Raw genomic sequence first — 25206 nt, 5'->3', positions numbered from 1 at the left:
CTCCCAAATTACTGTAGATAGTGACTCCAGCCATGAAATAAAAAGATGCTTTCCTTGGAAGAAAAGTTATGACCAACCTAGACAGCATATTAAAAAGCAGAGACATTACTTTGCCAACAAAGGTCCGTCTAGTCAAGGCTATGGTTTTCCAAGTAGTCATGTATGGATGTGAGAGTTGGACTATAAAGAAAGCTGAGAGATGAAGAATTGATGCTTTTGTGGTGTTGGAGAAGACTCTTTAGAGTCCATTGGACTGCAACCAGATCCAACCAGTCCATCCTAAAGGAAATCAGTCCTGAATGTTCATTGGAAGGACTGATGTTGAAGCTAAAACTTCAGTACTTTGGCTACCTGATGCGAAGGGCCAACTCATTTGAAAAGACCCTGATGCTGGGAAAGATTAAAGGCAGGAGGAGAAGGGGACGACAGAGGATGAGATGGTTGGATGGCATCACCGACTCAATGAAAATGAGTTTGAGTAAACTCTGGGAGCTGGTGATGGACAGAAAGGCCTGATGTGCTGCAGTCCATGGGGTCGCAAAGAGTTGGATATGACTGAGCAACTGAACTGAACTGAACTAGCTCTTCTTCCTGTCTTCAAGTCTCAGGCTGCAACACAGTGATTCTCTGGATTAGTGGTTAGGGGTTCAGGGTTGAGTGTCAAGGTCCTGCATGCACAATCTCCATGGGGCTTGCAATGTTGAGGGAACTTTTGCTGCAGGCAGGGGCAGTGAGGACACCAGCCCAGACCTAGAAAGATGGGGGCTCTGGGTCCTGTCTCCCACTGGCTGCCCTGCCCCATAGCTCCCCACACATGCCTGCCTTTCACTGTTTAACAGACTATGGCTGAAGGAGGTGGGGTGGGAGACAAGGTCGGGAAGAGAGTCAGGGAACCCGGGGTCTAGTTCTGATTCTGAGAGGCTCAAAGGTGAACGAGGCAGACAGAATGGAGGTGGGTGGACATGTGAGTGCCAACATGATGGATATACAGGCAAAGTGGTGGCCATGAGACCGTGGCCGGTCTTCCTCCCAGGTATCAAAGAGTTAATAATAAACCCAGTCCTCTCTCTGAGGGGGTGATTGTGAGGAGCACTGAGATTCTTTGTGTGGCTGTAAAGGGAGACCTGGCGTGCTGCGATTCATGGGGTCGAAAAGAGTCGGACACGACTGAGTGACTGAACTGAACTGAACTGAAAGTGACCCCTGGTATTAGGACTAAGTCTCCCCATGGGGAGATGTAGGTAGATGAGACAGCGGGAGAAGAGGCCTCTGGGGCCTTTGTCAGTGGCCTATCCTTGACTTCTGGGGCTGGCCATGCGTAGGCCAGGTGAGCTCAGATAAATCTCTTCCCCTGTCGGGCATCAGTTTTGTCATCTTTAGAAAAAGGGTTGGACCAAGAATATCCACTGAGGCCCAGACCGTGGGAGGCCCTGGAGAATTCCCTTGTTGGCATCTGCAGAGTCTGGAAAACTCTCCCAATGTAGGCCGACCCTCCACCACCTGCGTGCAGGCATGCACCCATCTGACAGTCGTGAACTGGGCCCCTCTGGGCTGTATGCCATGCTGGAGCCAAAACCCAGCTCCTAACCTGGGAAGACAGACGTGCTGTTGGACAATTCCAGAGCCCAGTGTGTGTGAAAGGCTGCCTCTGACTTGGCAGATTTTCGTCAGTCTTCAGTAGGGAATCCATATGTTGTCTGGATCTTGAAGAATGTGTAGGAGTTCCTCAGTCCAAACAGAGGATTTCCCACAGGTCCCTGGGGGGCAGTGCTCTAGGGAGTCTAGGGCCTGGACCAATGGCCTCAGCCTCCCACCAGGCTGATATCCAAGGGAGGAGACCAGAATGGCAGCTCAAGAGCCCAAGACTGCCATCCAGCCTTGAGTGGGGCCCAGACTTAAGAGCCCTCCCCTTCTTCGTCAGCTTGCAAGGTGAGGGCTGTCATCTGCAGTGTCCCCGAGAGTGGGATGTACCTGGGGAAGATGCTTCAGCCCTTAATGGGACAAGTCCACCTAGATGCCCTCACTAGCTGGGTTTGGGGAAACCTTGTTTCAGGATTTCTCCTCTTTCCTGGGAATCCCAGCTTCCAGCCTGTGTCCCAGTCACTCCTTGGAGTCACTGGAAGCAGCCTGGTCAAGTGGGAAGACACTGGGTTCTAGTCCTGGCTTCCTCTTGCCTGGCTGTGTGACCTTGAGTGAGATGCTTAACCTCTCTGGGCCTAGTTTTCCTGGTTCTCCAAACGAGGGGTTGCACTAGATCTGAGGCTCTAAACTGAGTTCCAGAGGAACTATAAGGTTCTTCAGGGCCTGAGAAGGTGGGAAAAAGGGGGAAATCAAGGGTAGGCTTAAGGACCTGGGGCCCTGGAACCTCTGCCCACTTTACTTGGAGCAGCCCTGGTTTCAAGAGTTAAATATATCAGCGAGCAGAATAGTGGTGGTCCTGCATTTGATTCAGACATCCTAGATTCAAATCCCAACTTTTACTAGTGAGAACAGCTTGCTTCATCTTTCTGTGCCTCTGTTACCTAACCTTTCAAATAAGACACACAGCAAACCTTCCTCCTTGAGTTACTGTGGGAATTACCTGAGACAATATATGTAAAGTGCTCAGAACAGATCCTGGCACATAACAAGCATTCAATAAATGCCAACCAATATCATTGACTGCAGCCACTAAATTAAAAGACGCTTGTTCCTTGAAAGAAAAGCTATGGCAAACCTAGACAGCATATTCAAAAGCACAGACATCACTCTGCTGACAAAGGTCTGTCTAGTCAAACCTATGGTTTTTCTAGTAGTCATGGACGGACGCGAGAGTTGGACCATGAAGAAGGCTGAATGCCGAAGAACTGAAGCTTTCAAACTGTGGTGCCAGAGAAGACTTTTGAGAGTCCCTTGGACTGCAAGGAGATCCAACCAGTCAATCCTAAAGGACATCAACCCTGAATATTCATTGGAAGGACTGATGATGAAGCTGAAGCTCCAATACTTTGGTTACCTGATGTGGAGAGCCAACTGATTGGAAAAGACCCTGATGCTGGGAAAAACTGAAGGCAGGAGAAGGGGGTAACAGAGGATAAGATGGTTGGATGGCATCACCGACTCAATGGACATGAGTTTGAGCACACTCTGGGAGATAGTGAAGGACACGGAGGCCTGGCGTGCTGCAGTTCATGCAGTTGCAAAGAGTCGGATACGACTTAGAGATTGAACAATATCATTGAGGGGGCTTCTCTGGTGGCTCAGTGGTAAAGATTCCACCTGCCAATTCAGGAGACATGGGTTAAAGCCCTGGGTGAGGAAGATCCCCTGGAGAAGGAAATGGCAACCCACTCCAGTATTCTTACCTGGGAAATTTCCATGGACAGAGGAACCTGGTGCGCTAGAGTCCTTGGGATTCAAAAGACACAGACGTGACTTAGCAGTTAAACAACATCATTGAGATTCCATGTAAGAGTCCAGCTGCATCAAGAGTTTGGCTACAAAAACAAAAACCACTGGATGCGGTGACCTAGAAGGTTTCTTCTTGCTTCAACTTCAGAGCCACACCATATGCACTCCCCCTACCACCCCAAGTCATCTTGCATTAGGGTTCTCCAGAGAAGCAGAACTAATAAGGTAGGTAGGTAGGTAGGTAGATATTTATTGTCAAGAATTGGCTCACGTGATTGTAGAGGCTTGGCAAGTCCAACATCTGCAGGGCAGACAGTCAGGTTGGAGACCCAGGGGAGAGTTACCGTTCAAGTCTAAAAGCCGGCAGAATTCCTTCTCTCTTGGGCAGCTCAGTCTCTGCCTTTCAAGCCTTCAACTGATTGGATGAGGCCCACCCACATTATGGCCGGCAGTGTGCTTCACTCACAATCTACTGAAAGCTGACACCTAATATAAACCATCACACACCTCCAGGCCACGCCACAGAAATAAGCAAGGCAGGGAAGAGCTGTGAGGCCCGGTGGGCAGGAGGCAGGTTTCTGCCAGCTGGAGAAGGAGCAGAGGCCTGCCGGGCACGCAGGCGTTTTATCGCCGGGGTCAGGTGCACACCGAGGCTCTGCGCTCATTTTCCGACCCGAGGCCAGGAGGAAAAGGCCATTTAGATCCCAACAATGTTGGCTTCCTGTGTTCCCAAGAGGCAGGAAGCCACCCCAGGACAGAGTCCAGGCCGCCCAGTGAGGCAGGAGTCAGCCAAGGGCTGGGGTTGGGGTGCTCCTCCCCACAGGTGACCTACAGACCCCTCCCCACTCCGAGGCTTTTGGCTCCATCTCAGGCTCTATTGTGAAGGGGCAGTGTTGACACCCACTGGCCAAGATGGGGCTTCTGGGCTCCATGAGCTTTGGTTTGACAGGGTCCCTCCCCAGAGGTCCTCATCTTGCAGGGTCCCTGGCCTTCTGTGGGTGTGCTCAGGTGGTGTTGATCCTGAGATGTGTGTCCAGGATATCTGAGGGGTGCTAGGAGGGGGAGGTTGGAGTTCTGCCCTTGTTCCCCTGGAACAGGGGTCAGAGATGCAGGAGACTTTAAAGCAGGCAAGTGAGTGTGGACAGGTCATGGTGGGGCCACCAAGTATCCAGAGAGAGCTGTTCTGTTGCATGGCACTCCAGCTGAGAGAAGAAGCCTTTGTATTTTAAACATTGAGGCAGTTAATGAAGACAAGGGCCCAGGCCCAATCTGCCCTGGAGGCTGCTAGTTGGCTGCCTCATTTTCTGAGCAGAAGTCTGAGACTCAGAGAGGGGAGTGACTTGCTTTGGGTCACACAGCTGTAATAGCAGTCAGGACTAGAACCCAGTTCTCCTGACTCAGAGTTTTTCCATCTAATATCACAAAGGTGATGGAGATGCTGCTGGTCCAACTAACCCTTATACAGAACAACCTCTGGGCTGGCCAGGTATATTAACTTATTTAGTTCTCACAACAACTCTGTGAGGTCGATGCTTTTATTACCCCCATTTTAGAAATGAGGAGATGAAGGGTCAGAGTGGTTAAGTAACTTGTCCCAGATCACAGAGCTGGTGCATGACCTGCGTCTGAGCTGAGAGTCAGTCTACATGCAGCCAGGTAGGAAAGTGGGTAGATAGAAAGCAGGAGCCCTGGGGGAGTAGGTGAGGATAAATCAACTCCTTCAGCGCTCTCACCCTTTGCCAGGCTTGATCGTAGGTGGTGTTTGCCCTGAAGCACTTAGGAAGACTGACTGTGGTCCCCACCTGCCTTCTCCCCGCAGGGGGTGGAGCTGAAGAGTGAAGCTCCCTACCCTCACTTGCATGTTTTCCATTGCTTCAGAATGTCAGCCCTGGTCCCAAGGGTTTAGGCTGCAGAGAATCCTTCCAGTTTGAAATTTACTCCACATTTATTGAGCCTCATCTATGCCAGACCCAGTACTAGGGGAAGGGGCAGGACACAAAGCTACAGAGTTAAAAAGGACCTCCCTTTCTGTCTTAAAACAGTTGAATGTGGGGGAGAACAAATAATAACGGAATGCTTAGTCCTCCAAGGTGATAAGAGCTTTGTTGTGGGTTGAGGATTCTTGGAGCACAGAGGAAAGAGGGACCATCTTTGAATGCTTTATTATCCAGGGTGAGCATTTTGAACTGGGCCTTGAAGGATGTATGGGAGTTCACCATTCCAGGCATAAGCCTTGTTGACTCAGAGTCTGTGGAGTTTGGTGTGGCAGGGACAGATCTCTTTATGGGCAGTGGCTGGAGGTGGAGGCAAGACGTAGGCTTAATAAGTGTGTTGAGCTGGACAGAGGGTTCTAAGCAGGGGTGTGATATGATCAGTTTGTTCCTTGGAATGGCCTGTGACTCAGTGAATTGAAGGGAGACAAGGCTGGAGGGGGGATGTGGCCCAGGGAAGGATAATTGGTCTGAACTGGTACAGTGGTAGAAAAGGAGGTTTGAGACTCAGCAGCCTCTTTGGATGACTGACTGCTTGGTAAGGTAATGAAAGGGAAGAAGGAATTACAGAGAGGAATATACATATACTCAGGGAGCGAGGAAGGACCCAAAGGATGGCCTCTAGTACTAGTTCTCAGCGTCAGCCTTTGGCCTCTTGCTTTCTGAAGGATCCTGTGCTCTGGTATCTGTATTAGTTAGCTGTACCTGTGTAACAAATCACCCTAAGTCTTAGCAGTTTACATCAAGTACAAAATTATTCTCTCACATAGATTCTGTGGGTCAGGGATTCATGAGTAGGGCCTCACCCACATACCTGGGTGGTTTGGACTTGGGTGTCTCATAAAAGTTACTGTCAAGATAGCTGGGGCTGTAGTCATCAGAGGGCCTGATGGAGTAAAGATCCACTTCCAAGGTGGTTCAGTTGTGTGCCAGTCAACCTGGTGCTGGCTGGCAGCAGGAGGACTCAGTTGTTCCCCACACGGCCCCCGCATCGGGCTGAGTGTCCTCATGACACAGTGACTGGCTTCCCCGAGAGTGAGCAATCCAGGAGACAAAGGCTGATAACTTAGCTTCAGAGGTTATACACTATCTTTTCTATAATATACGATTGGTCTATAAACCAGTTCATCGTGTGAGGGGACTGCAGAAGGGTGTGCTTACTGGGAGGTGATTCACACTGGGGCCACCTTGGAGGCTGCCTGCTGCGGTTCCCTTTCTGTGACCCATTTGAACGCATCATTGATCCGAGAAGTGAGAAGCCAGCTGATCAGCATATTTCAAATTACAGCAGGAGGGATGCAAGTTGGAGAGTAGGAATACTGCCCTATGGGAGAATACCGGAGACAGGTGACCAAGATTGTAAAGGCGCCTTCCCTGGAGGGGGCTCGGGGCAAGAGGATTTCCTTGGGTTTGGGAGCAGGTGCTTCTTAAGGCATAAAAATTCATCTGTGGGGGCTTGACCACACTGGGGCTGCCTGGAACGTGCCACTTGAATTCCATTTGCCAAGCTTTTGTCTTTTGAGCTGGAGGCTGGGGAGGTATTTCTTTGCTCCCCACTGTAGAGCTTTCAAGGACAAGCTCTTTGCATTCCAGCACGTAGGGAGCACTCAGCACATTGTACTGCAATTGCCCAACGATTTCCCCATCTGCCCTCCACTCAAGGGCATTTACTGAGTGTCTGCCCACTGTGTGACAGGCAGGGGCGCCCTGTATAGTCATGCAGGCCGCTCAGTGCCGAGGGTGCCTGCCCAAGAGAGTCCTGGAATTAGTCTGTGCCTTGTTCACCAAGCCATGCATCCAGGCACAGGGCTGGGCCCACCTGGAGAAAGGACATCTTTGTGCCATTCCCACAAAGACAAGGTTGTCAGTGTCCTGGGGGCTGGTCTGCCCAGAGGGTGGGACTTTTTCTAAAAGATGTTGTTTGGCACCGTGTGCTTGTAGCACACACTGATCTAGCTGCTGGGGATACAGGGTGAACAAGACAGACATGTTCCCTGCCCTCATCAGTCTAGTGTGGGGAGGTGTACTATATACAGGTAAGCAGGAATTCCCCAAGATGACTTCAGATTGTGAGCTGTGCTAAGAGGATTTTTATCAGGGTACTGCTAAGAAAGAATAACGGGGAGCCTACTGTAATTTGAGTGGTCATGGAAAGACCCTTTGGAAGAGATAGCTTTCAGTGGATTCTAGAAGTAGAAGATGGATGTGGATCGGTGAACAGTGGAGAGCTGGGGTGAGGAAGAGCCTTCCAGGCAGTGAGGACAGCAAGTGCAAAGGCCCTGAGGTAGGAAAGAGCCTGATGCACGCTGTGAATGTCAGGAGTATGAAGTCTGATGCTGGAAGAAGATGGAGTCCTGGCTCTCACTGTGCTTCCAGTGTCTAGACTGGGCTTGGAGGCCTGGAGTGGACCCTTAGGGATGTCTTTAAAATTTTTTAACTTACTATTTTTGGCTATTCTGGGTCTTCACTGCTGCACAGGCTTTTCTCTAATTGTGGCGAGCAGGGGCTATTCTTCGTTGTGGTGCGCAGGCTTCTCATTGCAGTGGCTTCTCTTGTTGTGGAGTACAGGCTCTAGGGCATTTGGGCTTCAGTAGCTGTGGCTCTAGAGCACAGGCTCAGTAGTTGTGGCACACGGGCTTAGATGCCTGAGGCATGTGTGATCTTCCCGGATCATGGATTGAACCTGTGTCTCCTGCACTGGCAGAATTCTTTACCACTGAGCCCATCAGGGTAGCCCTTGAGTTCATGCTCAGTTGCTCAGTCATGTCTGACCCTTTGCGACAACAGGCACTGCAGTCCTCCAGGTTCCTCTGTCCATGGGGTTCTCCAGGCAAGAATACTGGAGTGGGTTGTCATTTCCTTTTCCAGGGGAATCTTCCAAACCCAGGGATTGAACCCACATCTCTTGTGTCTCCTGCATAGGCAGGCAGATTCTTTACCACTGAGCCACCTGGGAAGCCTGGGGAGGGAAGCCCTACGGAATGCCTTTTTGATTGACTGTGAGATGCTGTAGGGAGGGTTGCTGCTGCTGCTGCTGCTAAGTTGCTTCAGTCGTGTCCGACTCTGTGCGACCCCAGAGACGGCAGCCCACCAGGCTCCCCCGTCCCTGGGATTCTCCAGGCGAGAACACTGGAGTGGGTTGCCATTTCCTTCTCCAATACATGAAAGTGAAAAGTGAAAGTGAAGTCGCTCAGTCTTGTCCAACTCCTAGTGACCCCACGGACTGCAGCCTACCAGGCTCCTCTGTCCTTGGGATTTTCCAGGCAAGAGTACTGGAGTGGGGTGCCATTGCCTTCTCCATAGGGAGGGTTATGGCTCAGGAAAAGACTAAGTGTTGGGTGGGGATGATTAAATGGGTGTGTGTGTTAGTTGCTCAGTCATATCTGACTCTTGGACTGTAGACCCAGGACCCCATGAACTGTAGCCTGCCAGGCTCCTCTGTGTGGAATTTCCCAGTCATGAATACTGGAGTGGATTGCCATTTCCTTCTCCAGGAGACCTTCCGGACCCAGGAATCGAACCCAGGTCTCCTGCATTGCAGGTAGATGCTTTACCATGTGAACCACCAGGGAAGCCCGATTAAATGGGGATGCACATAAATTCCAGGGGAGATCTTCAGTCAGGTCAATGCAGCAAACATTTATTAAGCCTCTACTCTGTACTAGGCACCACCGTGTCACATATGTGTGTGTGTGTACGTGTTTAAGAGAAAGAGACAGACAGAGAGGGAGAGACAGGGAGACGGAGAGAGAGAGGAGGTCCCTTCCTTGAAGGAGCCAGCAGTAGGAAGAAAGATGGTCAGGAGAAGCACACTCTGTGGTGATGGCTTCAAGGAGGAGGGAACAGTGTCTGGAGAGGCCTCCAGAGGGCCCCAGCACTTATTCTTGTTGTAGTTGTTCAGACGCTAAGTCGTATCTGACTTTGTGATCCCATGGACTGTAGCACGCCAGGCTTCCCTGTCCTTCACTATCTCCCGGAGTTTGCTCAAATTCATGTCCATTGAATTATTATTCTTGAAGACCTGGCATTTGACTAGCAGAGGAGGAGGAGAGCTCCTTGGGTCAAGAGGCACTGGCCCAATGGGCGCCTGCCTGGCTGGAAGGGCCTTCAAAGCTCAGGCCACATGGCCTGAGGCTTTCTCAATTCCACATTCCAAGGCCAGGAAAGGAGGCTCAGGGATGGGAATGGGAAGGCCGCTGGTGTCAGAGTGGAAACACCCTCTGGAGGGGGTTGCCACTTGGGGTGGTGAGGGTGGGACCACTGAGAAAGAAGCAGAAAGGCTAGAAGGGTGGGCATGACTTGACTTGGGTGGCTGGGGGTGGAGAAGTCCCCGAGCTGGATTGTGTGACTGGTGGGGTCAGGAAAGCTTTGCTTAGCACTGGCTGAGTCACAGGCCTGAGCTGTGGCCAGAACTGGGTTCTGGGAGAACAAGGTCTGGCCAAGGTCACATCGCAGACTCCGCCCAGTGTCCTCCAGCTTCTGCCCCACCCCCTACTACCGCAGACAAACCAGAAGCTTTCATGTGAGGAGCCATGGAGGCTTTATTGACAGCTCTGGGCCTTCATGTGTGCCTCGGTCTCCCCTCTTCACTTCGCTGGGGATCTGTTTGGCATGAGGTTGGAAAGGGGTGGGTAACTATAGATTCGGGCTTCTTTGGTGACTCAGCGGTGAAGAATCCGCCTGCCAATACAGGAGACCTGGGTTCGATCCTTGGATTGAGAAGATCCCCTGGAGAAGGAAGTGGCAATCCATTCCAGTATTCTCGCCTAGGAAATCCCACAGATAGAGGAGCCTGGGGGGCTGCAGTCCTTGAGGTTGCAAAGAGTCGGATGTGACTTAGCAACTAAACAACAACAAAACTATGGATCCAGGAGGAAAGGCAGCTGACTGAGACCAGGGCTGTGAGGATCTGGGGTCAGGGTGGCCCCTGGCTCCACGGCCCAGCTGCCTTTGCAGGCCTAAGTGCGTGCAGCAGCTCAGCTCGGGGGACTCCTCACCCCATCTCTGGGACCTGGTGGGAGGGGACTACCAAATCCTGGGTGGAGGGCCCTGGGGGTAGGGCGGGCAGGGCTGGGACATTCCAGGCTGAGGGAACCCCACGAGGAAATTTGATTCCAACTTCTGGTAGTGGGAGGCAGAGCAAGTCCTGGTGTGTGTGTGTGTGTGTGTGTGTGTGTGTGTGTGCGCGCGCGCGCATGTATGTGTGAGCGTGTGTGTCTGTGTGTGTTTCAACTCACATGTGTTTTCTCATAAACTTTGTGAGTTTGTGTCCACAGTCTGTCAGCCTGTACTCTGAGGGTCTCCCATGAAATTGTGTGTGGCTTGCCAGTGGGTGTGTGAGGCTGGCTGTGTGTGCTGCGTGTGCACGTATGCTGAGTGTCCGTGTGTAAGTGGTTATTGGTGTCTGTGGGTGTCAATGTGTATGTGTGCGTGCACAGGCCCTCTCCTGGACCGCGAATTGGGTCTGTATGTCTCTCTTTGCCGGAATGAGAGTGATGTGGTTCTGGGGTGCCGCCTGCTGCCTCGTGTGTAAGGGGAGACGGTCCTCTTATTCCTGGCTCGGCTGGGAGGGGCCTGGGTGGCCAGGACCCAGCCACGGAGTGGGTCCCCTCGTCTCCCGCTGCTCCTCCCAACTTCCCGCGCCCGCCCGAGGGGCTCTAGGCGACGGGGGCCTCGGTGCCTCCTGGGCCGCGGGTCCGCAGTCCCGGGCGTTCCCGCCCCGCAGGCCCCGGGGAGCCACGGCAGCCCCCCGCCCCTCCTCTCTCCGTCCCTCCTTCCCTCCGTCCCTCCTTCCCTCCCGAGCGCGGGTTGCGGGCGGGGGTGGGAGGAGATTTCGCCGGAGTTTCCATTTCATACCTCGCGGCTAAACTTTCTTTCTGTGTCTCGCCTTCTTGCAGTCTGCAGCTTCTCCTGTCATCGGAAATGCCAGGCCAAGGTAAGGGGGCTGCGGGCCGCCCGGTCCCGTGGGGGACTGGAGGGCCGGACGGGCTTGGGGTCCCGGGACAGGAGCGGGGGCGCCGGCGGGCCGGGGGCGGTGCCCCGATCGTCCCCTCCTTCTCTCTTTGTTTATGCAAAGCTCCTGGGCCCCTGAGCGGACTCGGGTCAAGGTGAAGGCGAGGGCTGGGGGCGGGGGCTGCGAGCGGGGGATGGGGGCGCGATGCGCAGGCTCGGCGGCTGCTGGGGGGTGGCTGGCGGAGACCGAGCTCCGGGGGCAGGGCCTTTGAAGGTATTTCCCCTTAGTTCTCCAGGGGGTGGTATGGAGGGGCAGAGGGATGCTTTACAATCATCCCGTGGGCCGCGCGTGGAGCTCTAGTCGGCCGGATTTGGCGGGATGGGGGTCACAGCCACAGGACCGCGAGGGCGGGAGCAGGGGATAGGTAGGGGGAGGAGGGGTGAGGTGGAAAAAGGTCAGAGCTCAGGGTCGCAACCTCTGGGCCTGGAACCTCCTGAGCGACCATCCTACTCTATTGGCGGTGTCCCACTTTTCGCCCTCGGTTTCCTCATCAGTGTTGCCTGGCTGGTCTTGGGGGAGAGAAAAACCAGAGGCAGGAAGACCAGAGGGTTTGCTTCGTCCTGATTGGCCGAGCTGGCTGATCCCTGGGCTGGCTGTATCCTCTCAGGCCCTGGCAAAAGAGTGATGGATAACCCGTGGCAGCCTTCTGGAGTCATGGGGGTGGGGGCGACACCAGGCTGGATTATGATGGATTACTTGGGAAGGAAATTGTTCTGTCAGATGCGCCCAGCTTTCTGGAGCTGGAAATGCCCTGCCTTAACTTTCCTAGGCAGCCAGTCTGCGTGCCTTCCTCCATTATTGTTAATATCCTCCCTGCCCTCTAACCCCTCCCTTTGCCATTCACCCTTGATCTTTTAGGAAGGAGTTCAGGGAACGGAAGGAGGAGGAAAGATGCTTCAAAAAGGAACTTTGAGCAGCGGAAGCCCAGCAGAGCATCTTCTGCTCTGCTTCTTATTAGCTGGGTAAACTTCTCTGAGCCTCTGTTTCATTTTTAAGGATGTGGGAATAAGAAAAGGCTATTGACGAGGATGAGATGGGATAATACGTGTGATGCCTAGCGCAGTTCCTGAGACACAACAGGTGCTCAAAACATAGCGGGTAATTGATGATTATCAGTTGGTAGCTCTGAGGGCCAAGGGTTACCTTGTAGAAAGGTGACACTTGTAGACCTTGTAGACTCAGCAGGTCTCTCTGAGAGGGGACCCACTTCCTCCTGAGGGACTTTTGCTCAGGCCTTGCTGAGGGCTGTTGTCCTCTTCATCTGGAAACTCCAGGCTCTCCCAGCACAAGTGTCAAAGGCCTGGCTTGTTCTTGCCATCTGGATGGTTTCTGCCTCTTCTGTTGTCTTCTGCTTTTCTGACCCCCTCAGCCTTTTCACTCCAGGTGGGGAGTGAGTTTTTGCTTCTCCTTCCATCTCCTTCCTTGATCTCTTCATTTAGAGCAGAGTTTTCCCACTCTGAATCCCAAAACTTTCTGGTGTTCTTGCTCCTCCCCAATATGCCCCCTCCTTCCTGCACGTGTTTCTTTCAATGACAGTGGACACTTACAGTGCTGTAGGCCTTAGAAAGCACTTCAATGCATTATCGATACTGTTCTTTTAATTCTATCAGAGGATAAAACAGGCTGAAAGATCCTATGGTTTTACAAATAAGGAAACCGAGGCACCCAAAGGTTGAATGACTTTCCCAAGGTCTCCCAGTATAAACCCTCACCCACCTCTGTCTCCGGGCCCTTGTACTTCCTTCTAAACTTCCCCTCCTTGCCTATGGGCAGACATTCCTTGGTCCCTAGCTGCCCCTCCGTCTTTGCCATCCATCTCTTGCAGTTGTGGATGTAGTCAGAGAGGAGAAGGGGATGAATGCACAGTGAAGGGTCTGAGCAGGCTAATGGTGGTGGCTGGGGGGTCGGGGGGGAGTGTTCTGGAGAGGCTGAGAAGTATGATAGAAGATGGCTTCTTGTTGTACAGCTGCCTCCTGTGTGGAGGCAGAGGGATGACAAAGATGACTTCTGGGGGTGGTGTGCAGCCTGCTTGGCACTTCTCATATATGCTGGGAGTCAGAATATACCAGGCTGCAGCAGCCCTGCTCTGCCCAGCCAAAGAGGCCAACGTGGAGGGGAGAGGTGGACTGCCAGGGCAGCAGCCAGCCGGCCGGACAGATGGGCCTTTTGTAGGATTTTCCTCTGTAGGAAATGGGACCCACTGGTGCTGTGAGCTCCACCCAGCTGGCAAGCCTCTCCCCTAAAACCACAGTTCTTACTACCACCCTGCTGTTTCCTTTTGCTGGGAAAGGGTGATGTGAGCCCCAGAACACACAGCAGAGCTCTGTACTCCAGCTTTTATAACCAGATCAACTTGGAGGTCATCTCATCCATCCCCCTGCCTCTAGACAGGATTCATTAAATCAGTGTTTTTTGAGCTCTTTCCATGTGCCAGACATTGTTGTAGGTGAACAAGACCAAGAAAGCCTTTGCCCTCATGGGACTGACATTCGAACATGGGAGACAGATGATAAATAGGCAACCAAGTTATGAAGGAAATGAGCTAGAGTGGAGGTTAGAGGATGATTAGGCTAAGTGTCCCAGGGAGACTCCTCCAAGGGAGTGTTGTGTGAGGTGAGACCCAAATGATGTTACATGATGATTTGAGAGACGGAAAGAGCCAGTACAAAGTTCCAGAGGTGAGCTGAGCTTGTCACACTTCAAAGAGGGCTGTGTAGAGTAGAGAGCGCTGGAGAGGAGAGAGCTGGAGGGTTTTGAGCAGCAAAGACATAAGCCGCACTTCACTTGGAGAAGGCCATTCTCACCTTGAGCCGGCAAAAGGGCAGGAGCAGGGAGATGGGCCGAGGCGGTTGACGTTGCCCACGTGAGAGTGGCTGGCAGTATAGTCCCTGGTGCTTGAGGGAAAGACGGTGAGAAGGGACCAGACCTGGGGTGCATGGTGGGCCAGAGCCCAGAGCCTGGCTAGTAGAGGGGGTGTTGGCTGTGAGAGATAGAATGGGATGACTCCCAGGTTTTTGGCCGGAGTCACCGGGTACACGTGGTTCCATTTACTGAGACAGATGAAGTGTATGAGAAACTTCCAGTGAAGAGGGTGCCGGGATGTCTGCTTTGTTTGGTCTCTTGTTTCACAGTTCCTTTCCCACGCACTGGGGAATTCTTGCTGACGTTGATCCTCCTCTGTCCTCTCAAATTCAGCTCAGTCTGGCCACCCCTCTAGTAAGTGGCTGGCTCTGGATGCCTAAACATTCTTTCTCTCAGGCTGTTCCTGCAGCATGAACCCAGGACTCTGAGAGGTGCCCTGTTATTTATAGTCACAATACAATGTAACAAGTTACCCTCAAATTTAGTAGCTTAAAGCAGCCAACACACAGTTTCTATGGGTCAGAAACTTGGGGGTGGCTTGGTGGGATTTGGTTCTAGCCTGGGGTCTCTCCTGGGGTGGCAGTCCAGATGTCAGCTGGCGCTATAGTTGTCTGAAGGCCTGATGGACTGGATCTGTTCCAGGATGGTTTACTCTTGTGGCTAACAAGTTGGGGCTGGCTTTTGGCAGGAGGTATCAGTTTTTTGCTACACAGACATCTCCGTAGGACTGCTTGAGTACCCTCACAACATGGCAGTAGCTGCCTCAGAGTGGGTGAATCAAGAACATAAGGCGGAAGCCTTGAGTCTTGGAAGACGAACACCGTTTCTGCGATATGCTGTTAGTTAATGCAAGTCAGTCGCATTGAGAGGAACTTCCCTGGTGGCTCAGACGATAAAGAATCCAATTGCAATGCAGGAGACCGGGGTTTGATCCCTGGGTCGAGAAGATTCCCTAGAAAAGGGAATGGCTAACCACTCCAGTATTCTTGCCTGGAGAATTCCATGGACAGAAGAGCTTGGTGAGCTACAGTCCTTGGGATCACAAAGAGTCGGATACAACTGAGCAACTACCACTTTAGCCCCATTGAGTGTGGGAAGGGCCTTGGAGACAAGAATCATTGAGACCATTTGGAGGCTGACTTCCACAGATTTCCAGGAAGAGAGCAAAACTGATCTGGCTTTTGGAAGGTCTCAAGAGTGGTGGGAAGGGCAAGACATAGGAATTAGACTTACCTGGATTTGAACTCTACCTCTGCTGCCTTCCAGCTGTGTCAGCTGGGTTATAGAGGATTAGGTGCCCATTGGCACATAGTAGGCATCTTCTCCTTTCTTGGAACCATAGGCAAAAATAGAAAAAAGCCCGTATATTCTGTGCCTCATTCTTTGCAAATTGGAGCTGTTTGAGAGGAAATGCTGGAAGAGGGGCCCTAGTGCTCAGCTCAGAGTAGACTGAGCTGTTTATTACACTTAGAACTGTTGAGAGATATGATGCGCCCTCAACTTGTAGAATAGTGCCTGTTTGGTAGTAGAGGTTCCATGAAGAAATAAAGGAGTGGAATAAAGGAATGTTGAGAAACAAGAAGTTCCTATGTAGCGAGAGGCTGAGGGAGTAGATGAAAGCAGAAAAGAAGGACCAGAAAAACCATTTTAAAACCCCTTCAAAATGCTCTCCTACCACTTGACACAAAGATGCTCCAAATAAAGAATTCCCTGTTGGTCCAGTGGTTAGGACTTGGTGTTTTCACTGCATGGGCCTGGGTTTGATATCTGACTGGGAACTAAGATCCTGTAAGCTGTATGGTACAGCCAATAGAAGAGAGAGAGAGAGAAAAAAAAAGATGCTCCAAATAATAAATCTAGTCATTTACATTTTCTAGTTGGGATACAACTCACATATCATCAACTGATAAATTTGTACATGTTTATAACCAGATCAAGAGCTAGAACATTTCTAGCACCCCAGAAGCAGTCCTTATGCCCCCCTCCAATCAGTATCCCCCAAAGGTAATTGCTAGTCTTACTTATAACATCAGAGATTAGTATTGCCTGTTTATGAACTTCATATAAATTGAATTATGCAGTATGTTTACTTTTGTGTCTGGCTTATTTCACTCAGCATTATGTCCGGGAGGCTCATTTGTGTTCTAGTGAGTTGCGGTGGTTCATTCTTTTTTTATTGCTATGTTGTATTCCAGTAGGTGAATAAACCACAATTTATTTATCCATTCCATTGTGTATTGCCTTTTGGGTTATCTCCAATTTGGAACTATAATGAACAGACCTACTACGAACATTTAATCACCTGTATCTACACTGAACTTTGTAATGCACAAAACATTTTCCCTCACCCTCTCAGTCCTAAGAGGTGGGCAGAGCTCACGGGAGCCCCATTTTATAGATCTGTTGTTGAGGCTCAGGGAGGGTCTTGGCTAAGGGCACCTTGATGTCAGTAGCTTTCTGGTACTGCCCTGGGAAAAATGGGTGGGAAGCAGGTGAGAAGGGAAGTGAGTTGAGAGCGAGCCAGAGAAACGGAGACAAATAGAGAGAAGGGGCTGATTCAGGCACTGGCATTTCATCATGGTTCCTGGAAGCCCCACTCTCTAGTTGCCCCTCCAAATCTCTTTGTTAAAAAAGCTAGTTCCATTAAAAAAGAATATTTATTTTTGGCTTTGCAGCGTCTTAGTTGGGGGTCTTAGTTTCAGCCTGGGGTTAGTTGCTCTGTGGCATGTGGAATCTTGGCTTCCAGACCAGGGATCGAACAAATTCCCTGGTCCTGCCTAGACCCCCCAGACTCCCTACGCTGCCGCCCCTCACCCCGCCTTCCCCCGCATAAATTTCTCCAGGGGAGCAAATTGTGAGTTTCCCTTAGTCCCCACCCTTAAGTCTCATAGGGGTCCTCGTCTTTCCCCATTGTTTCTCTCAGTTGAGGATTTAAAATGAATGGCCCAGGATTTGTCTTCCACTTTTATTTGAGCACGTGCACAGTGTGTATATACACAGTAGATTTTCTTCTGTTTTGCTTTTCTCCTCACTCGCCTGCTATAGGGTTCCACAGTCTCCGTATACATTTGTTCATTTATGTATTTATTTAATATTTTAAAGGAGATTTTACATTTTCGGTTGGTTTTCTTTTTATTTGTCATTTTAAACATAGTTTGTCTTTTAAAAATTTATTTGTAAAATATTAGTGTATGATATACAATGTTGTGTTAGTTTCTGCTGTATAACAGCTATATGTATACGTATATCCCCTCCTTCTTGAGCCTCTCTCCCATCCGCCCCACTCTTCCAGGTCATCACAGAGCACCCAGCTGAGCTCCTTGTGCTATACAGCAGCTTCCCACTAGCTATCTGTTTTACACGTGGTAGTGTATGTATTCACATACATACTCTCCCAATTTGTCCCACCCTCCCCTTCCCACCAGGCTGGTTGGTTTACAGAAAAGTTGCAAAGATAACACAGAGTTCCTGTGCAGCCCACACCCAGGTTCCCCTAATCTGGATACAGTGTTTGAGAAAGCCTCTTTTTACTCCTGATCTGCCCCCTTGTTTTGAAAGCAGTTCTAGCAGACAAGAGTGGCTCCTTCCAGCAAAATGCTGGTTGTCCATTCCGGGTCTGATAAGAATTCAAAGAGCCAGGTAGCTGCAGAGCAGGCAAATTGCTGGGACCCGCACCTCAGCCTCCAGGCAGTCCCTTCTCACCTTGCTTCCTTTACCTTCTCCTGCCCTTGGGCTTCCCTGGTGGCTCAGATGGTAAAAGCGTCTGCCTACAATGTGGGAGACCTGGGTTTGATCCCTGGGTCAGGAAGATCCCTGGAGAAGGAAATGGCAACCCACTCAAATACTCTTGCCTGGAAAATCCCATGGACGGAGGAGCCTGATAGGCTATAGTCCATGGGGTCGCAAAGAGTCGGACACGACTGAGCCACTTCACTTCATCCTTGGGCTTCGTTGGTGGCTCAGTGGTAAAGAATCCGCCTCCCAGTGCAGGAGACCCTGGTTTGATCCCTGGGTTGGGAAGATTCCCTGGAGAAGGAAATGGCAACCCACTCTAGTATTCTTGCCTGGGAAATCCCACAAACAGGAGTCTGGCGGGCGGCAGCCCACGGGGTCGCAAAGAGTTGGACACTACTGAGCAACCAAACAACAACAATAACACCCTCTTCCCAGCTCTGGCTCCTCGTTTCCCTCTGCACCAGGGGCATGAAGGGAGGAGGCTGCAGCAATGACTTGGTCCCCTCCCCTGTACCAGAGGGGTTTAAATCCCATCCTTTAAGCTTGAAAGGAAAGGAAATCCTATAATTAACCCCCATCTTTCAGTCACATTATTCAATCACATTACATAGCACCTTTCCTGCTCTCTCATAAACACACCTGCAGCCTCCCTGCGCAGTTGTTGGAGACTTGCTGTGTTTTCCTGCTACTGAGATAGCAGGATAGCAGGAGGAGGTTCATGGCTCTAAGACCCATCGATTGCTCTGAGAGCAGTGAGTGTTTTGGACTCGGAAACAGACTGTTGAGTTTAAATGTCTTCTACATTAACAACTGGCTGTGTGACCCTGTCAAGGGTTTTAACCTCTCTGAGCTCCAGTTTCCTCATCTGTAACATTATGGATTATAATAGGACCTGACTTGTAGGGCTCTGTGATACCTGGACTAAAATACCAAGCTCAAAATAAGTGGTCAAAATGTTGCTAATATTTATTTTGTATTCTTCTTGCTGCTTCTAACTCTGTTGTTGTTTTGTAGCTAAATAGTGTCTGGCTCTTTGCAACCCCATGGACTGTAGGCAGCCACCCTTCCCAGGCTTCTCTGTCCATGAGATTCCCAGGCAAGAATACTGGAGTAGGTTGCCATTTCCTTCTCCAGGGGCTTTTCCTGGCCCTGGGATCAAACCCCAGCTCCTGCGTTAGCAGGTGAATTCTTTACCATTGTGCCACCTGGGAAGCAGAGAGTGAATTCCCTGGTGGTCCAGGGATTAGAACTCTGGGCTTCCACTGCAGGGGCAGAAAAAAAAAGTGGGGAGAATTTGAGGGACCAACCAAGGTTGCTGAGGGCACCGGTGTCAGGCAAGACTAGATGCTGACATGTGTTTGGCTTCTCTTTTCCCTCTCCACTGTCAAGGAAGAATGAGGAAACAGATGTCAGCAAATATAATTTGTCTTTTGCTTACTTGCTTGCCTCAGGGCACCGAGACCTGTAGTCATGGTTCCAGATCTTGTCTGTACTTTAGGATCACTGGGGTGCTTTAAAGATAGTGCTACCTGGGTCCTCCTCCCCAGGGAATCTGATTTAATTGGTTTGGGGCATGATCCGGGCATTGGGGTTTTTGAAAGTAGCCGCCAGAGTTGGGAGTGTAAAATGGGGCAACCATTTTGGAAAGCCGTTGACCATTCCCTAAAAAGTTAAACATGCATTTGCCTTATAACCCAGCAATTCCACTCCAAGATATAACCCAAGAGAAATGAAAACACGTCCCTTGCACATAAATTCTTAGCAGCTTTATTCATAATAGTCCCAAACTGGAAAAACTCAATTAGTCAACAACAGCTGAATGGACAAATCGTGACGTAAAGTTCCCGTGGAATACTACTCGGTAATAAAAACGAATGAACTCTTATTATGCGCAGCATCGCTGATGACTCTCAAAAACACTGGGCTTAGTGAAAGAAGCCAGACACAAATGGAAAAAATGGTTCCATTTTTATGAAATTCTTAACAAGGCAAAACTCATGACAAAAAGCAGAGTGGTACTTTTCTGGATCTGGGGGGTGGTGGGAAGATTGTTTCCAAAAGCGTGTGAGGGAACTTTTTTTTGGACAGTATATAGATGTCCTTTATCTCGATTGTGGTGGTCGTGCTTACCCAGAGTACGTATTTGTCAAATTCACTGAACTATATTCTTAAAAGGGATGCCTTTATTGTATATAAATTATGTCAATAAAGTTGATTTAAATAAGTTTCTCAGCTGAGTCCACTGTGCAGCCAGTCTGGAGAATCGCTGGTCTGCAGCTTTTGAAGACCCATCTCTGCCCTTGCTGTCTTGGTCAGCACCCAGCACAGTGCCTAGTGTATAATAGCGCTTTCAGCAGCCAAGGACCTCTCCTAGTCATCTTTTTTTTTTTTAATAGCAACTTTATTGAGGTGTAATTCACATACAATACAATTCACCCTTTTAGAATGTATGATTCAGTGGTGTTTTGTGTATTCAATGTTGTGCAGCCATCACCACAGTCAATATATCATCTTGAAACTTCATACATTAAATTTTTTTTTATTTTACTGAAGTATAGTTGATTTACAATGTTGTGTTGATTTCTGCTGTACAGCAAAGTGACTCCCTTATACATTTATATACATCCTTTTTCATTTGCTTTTCCGTTATGGTTTATCGCAGGATATTGCGTATTGTTCCCTATGCCATACAGTAAGACCTTGTTGTTTATCTAGTCTCTAGATGGATTGTGTGTGTTTAGTCTCTCAGTCCTGTCCAACTCTTTGCGACCCCATGGACTGCAGCCCACCAGGCTCCTGTGTCCATAGGATTCTCTAGGCAAGAATACTGAAGTGGGTTGCCATGGCCTTCTCCGGGGATCTTTCTAACTAAGGGATCGAACCCAGGTCTCCTGCATTGCAGGTGAATTCTTTACCATCTAAGCCGTCAGGGATGTCCATGAATACTGGAATGGGTAGTGTATCTCTTCTCCAGGGGATCTTCCAGACCTAGGAATCGAACTAGGGTCTCCTACATGGCAGGTGGACTCTTCACCAGCTGAGCCGCCAGGGAAGCTTGTTCTATATATAATAGTTTGCATCTGCTGATCAAAGCTCCCAGCCCACCTCTCCCAAGCTCCCTCTCCCACTTGGCAACCAGGTCTGTTCTCTGTGTCCATGAGTCTGTTTCTATTGCATAGATAAGTTCATTTGAGTCACATTTTAGAGTCTACATTTGTGATGTTGTATATTTGTCTTTCTGTCTGACATTTCATGTAGTATGGTAGTTTCTAGGCCCATCCTTGTTGCTGCAAATAGCATCACTTCATTCTTTTTATGGCTGAGCAGTATTCCATTGAATGGCACCCCACTCCAATACTCTTGCCTGGCAAATCCCATGAACAGAGGAGCCTGGTAGGCTGCAGTCCATGGGGTTGCTAAGAGTTGGACACGACTGAGCGACTTCACTTTCACTTTTCACTTTCATGCATTGGAGAAGGAAATGGCAACCCACTCCAGTGTTCTCGCCTGGAGAATCCCAGGGACGGGGGAGCCTGGTGGGCTGCCGTCTCTGGGGTCGCACAGAGTCGGCCACGACTGAAGCGACGCAGCAGCAGCAGCAGTATTCCATTGCGTGTGTGTGTACGTACATACGCTGCATCTTCTTTGCCCATTCATCTGTTGATGGACATCTGTTGATGGAAACAAACGTCCTTGTTTCCATGTCTTGACTATTGTAATTAGCGCCGCTGTTAACACAGGGGTGCGTGCATCTTTTTGAATTAGAGTTTGAGTATACAGTGGGATTGCTGAATGGCAACTCTTTTTAGCTTTTTGAGGAACCTCCATACTGTTTTCAGTAGTGGCTGTACCAACTTACAGTCCCACCCATAGTGTAGGAGAGTTCCTTTACCTCCATACCCTCTCCAGCATTTGAGAGACCCCATACATTTTAACTGTCCCTCAACCCCTCTCCTTCCCATACCCTGGCCCCAGCCCTAAGCAACCACTAATCTGCTTTTTATCTCCACGTTATTTCTCTATTCTGGAGATGTCATATAAATGGAATAGCAGAATGTATGTTCTTTAGGGCTGGCTTCTTTCACTTAACATAATGTTTTTAAGGTACATCCTTTTTATGGCCTAATAATATTGCACTGTATGAGTATACCACATTTTGTTTATCCATTTATCAGTTGATGGACTTTTGGATTGTTTCCATCTTTTGGTTATTGTGAATATGCTGACGTGAATATTCATAAGCAAGTTTTCATGGGGATATATGTTTTCTTTTTTAAAAAATTATTTATTTTAATTGGAGGATAATTACAATATTACAATGGCTTTTGCCATACATCAGTATGAATTGGCTCTAGGGGAAACAGTGTCAGACTTTATTTTTTTGGGCTCCAAAATCACTGCAGATGGTGACTGCAGCCATGAAATTGAGACGCTTGCTCCTTGGAAGACAGGTTATGACCAACCTAGATAGCATATTGAAAAGCAGAGACATTACTTTGCCAACAAAGGTCTGTCTAGTCAAGGCTATGGTTTTTCCAGTGGTCATGTATGGATGTGAGAGTTGGACCATGAAGAAAGCTGAGCGCTGAAGAATTGATGCTTTTGAACTGTGGTGTTGGAGGAGACTCTTGAGAGTCACTTTTACTGCAAGGAGATCCAACCAGTCCATTCTGAAGGAGATCAGCCCTGGGTGTTCTTTGGAAGGAATGATGCTAAAGCTGAAACTCCAATACTTTGGCCACCTCATGTGAAGAGTTGACTCATTGGAAAAGACTCTGATGCTGGGAGGGATTGGGGGCAGGAGGAGAAGGGGACGCCAGAGGATGAGATGGCTGGATGGCATCATTGACTCGATGGACATGAGTCTGAGTGAACTCTGGGAGTTGATGATGGACAGGGAGGCCTGGCGTGCTGCGATTCATGGAGTCGCAAAGAGTCGGACACGACTGAGCGACTGAACTGAACTGAACTGATACATGTGTCCCCCCATCCTGAAGCCCTCTTCCACCTCCCTCCCCATCCATCCCTCCAGGTTGTCACTGGACATGTTTTCACTTCTCTTGGCTCTATCTATCTAGTTATCTCTACCTATGAGTCAAATTACGGGGTTCTGTTTTAACTCTACATTTAACTTTTTGAGGAACTGTCAGGCTGTTTTCCAAAGTAGCTAATATTAGGTTTCTAGGTCTGCTGTAGGAAAGTATCACAAACTGACTTAAAACAACAGAAATTTCTTGTTTCACAGCTCTGGAGGCTTAAATGTCCAAAATTGGACCATATGCCTCTGAAAACTATAGGGAGAAGCCTTCCTTGTGTCTTTGGGTGGGTTGCTGGCAATCTTTGATGTTTCTTGGGTTATAGATACTTCACTTTGATCTTTATCTTCACATGGTATTTTCTCCGTGTGTCCTCTTATCATCTTTTCTCTGTGTATGTCTGTCTCTGTGTCCAAGTTTTACAAGGACACCAGTCATATGGGATTAAGGCCCACCACAATGATCACATTTTAACTTGATGACCTCATTAAAGACTCTACTTCCAAATAAGGTCACATCTAAGGGATGAGGAGTTAGGACTTCAACATACCTCTTTTGGGGGTGGGTACACAACTCAACTTACAGCATAGCTGCACCATTTTATATTTGCACCAACAATGTATAAAGATTCTGATTTCTCTATGTCCTCATGAATACTTATTTGACTTTTTGATTATAGCCATCCTAATAGATATGAAGTGATATCTCACTGTGGTTTTGATTTGATTTCCCTGATGATGATGTTGAGTATTTTTTTCATGTGCTTATTGGTCATGGATATATCTTTTGTTGAGAAATGTCTTTTCAGATTCTTGCCCATTTAAAAAACTAAATTATTTGCCTCTTTATTGTTGAGTTATAAGAGTTCTTTGTATGTTTAGGATACAAGTTCCTTATCAGATACGTCATTTGAGATATATTTTCCCCCATCCTGTGGATTGTCTTTTTACTTTGTAGCACACACGTTTTAAAATTTGATTTAGTCCAATTTATCTCTTTTTTTGTTTGTTTGTTTGTCTGTGATTTTGGTATCATCAGTCAGTTAGTCATTTCAGTCACTCAGTCGTGTCCGACTCTTTGCGACCCCATGAATCGCAGCACGCCAGGCCTCCCTGTCCATCACCAACTCCCGGAGTTCACTCAGACTCATGTCCATCGAGTCAGTGATGCCATCCAGCCATTTCATCCTCTGTTGTCCCCTTCTCCTCCTGCCCACAATCCCTTCTAGCATCAGAGTCTTTTCCAATGAGTCAACTCTTCACATGAGGTGGCCAAAGTACTGGAGTTTCAGCTTTAGCATCATTCTTTCCAAAGAACACCCAGGGCTGATCTCCTTCAGAATGGACTGGTTGGATCTCCTCGCAGTCCAAGGGACTCTCAAGAGTCTTCTCCAACACCACAGTTCAAAAGCATCAATTTTCAGTGCTCAGCTTTCTTCACGGTCCAACTCTAACATTCATACCTGACCACTGGAAAAACCATAGCCTTGACTAGACAGACCTTTGTTGGCAAAGTAATGTCTCTGCTTTTCAATATGCTATCTAGGTTGGTCATAACTTTCCTTCCAAAGAGTAAGTATCTTTTAATTTCATGGCTGCAGTCACCACCTGCAAGTGATTTTGGAGCCCCCAAAAATAAAGTCTGACACTGTTTCCACTGTTTCCCCATCTATTTCACATGAAGTGATGGGACCAGATGCCATGATCTTCGTTTTCTGAATGTTGAGCTTTAAGCCAACTTTTTCACTCTCCTCTTTCATTTTCATCAAGAGGCTTTTTAGTTCCTCTTCACTTTCTGCCACAAGGGTGGTGTCATCTGCATATTTCTCCCAGCAATCTTGATTCCAGCTTGTGCTTCTTCCAGCCCAGCGTTTCTCATGATGTACTTTGCATATAAGTTAAATAAGCAGGGTGACAATATACAGCCTTGACGTACTCCTTTTCCTATTTGGAACCAGTCTGTTGTTCCATGTCCAGTTCTAAGTGTTGCCTCCTGACCTGCATATGCTGCTGCTGCTGCTAAGTCACCTCAGTCGTGTCCAACTCTGTGCAACCCCAGAGACGGCAGCCCACCAGGCTCCTCTGTCTCTGGGATTCTCCAGGCAAGAACACTGGATTGGGTTGCCATTTCCTTCTCCAGTGCATGAAAGTGAAAAGTGAAAGTGAAGTCGCTCAGTCGT

At 49.1% G+C, this 25206-nt stretch overlaps 1 protein-coding gene across 1 annotated transcript in view; it reads left to right on the top strand.

Annotated features, from left to right (window-relative positions):
* TNS1 (tensin 1) overlaps positions 1 to 25206 on the top strand; it is a 205654-nt gene that overhangs the window by 3191 nt on the left and 177257 nt on the right. The window contains 1 exon segment of the mRNA XM_010861166.1: positions 11279 to 11316. The gene's annotated coding sequence lies outside the window, so the exon portion shown is untranslated.

This window comes from Bison bison, unplaced genomic scaffold, assembly GCF_000754665.1.
Source record: "Bison bison bison isolate TAMUID 2011002044 unplaced genomic scaffold, Bison_UMD1.0 scf7180017864471, whole genome shotgun sequence".
Classification (NCBI taxonomy): Eukaryota; Metazoa; Chordata; class Mammalia; order Artiodactyla; family Bovidae; genus Bison; species Bison bison.
The sequence above is the reverse complement of the archived record's forward strand: the minus strand, read 5'-3'. Positions and strand labels throughout refer to the sequence as shown.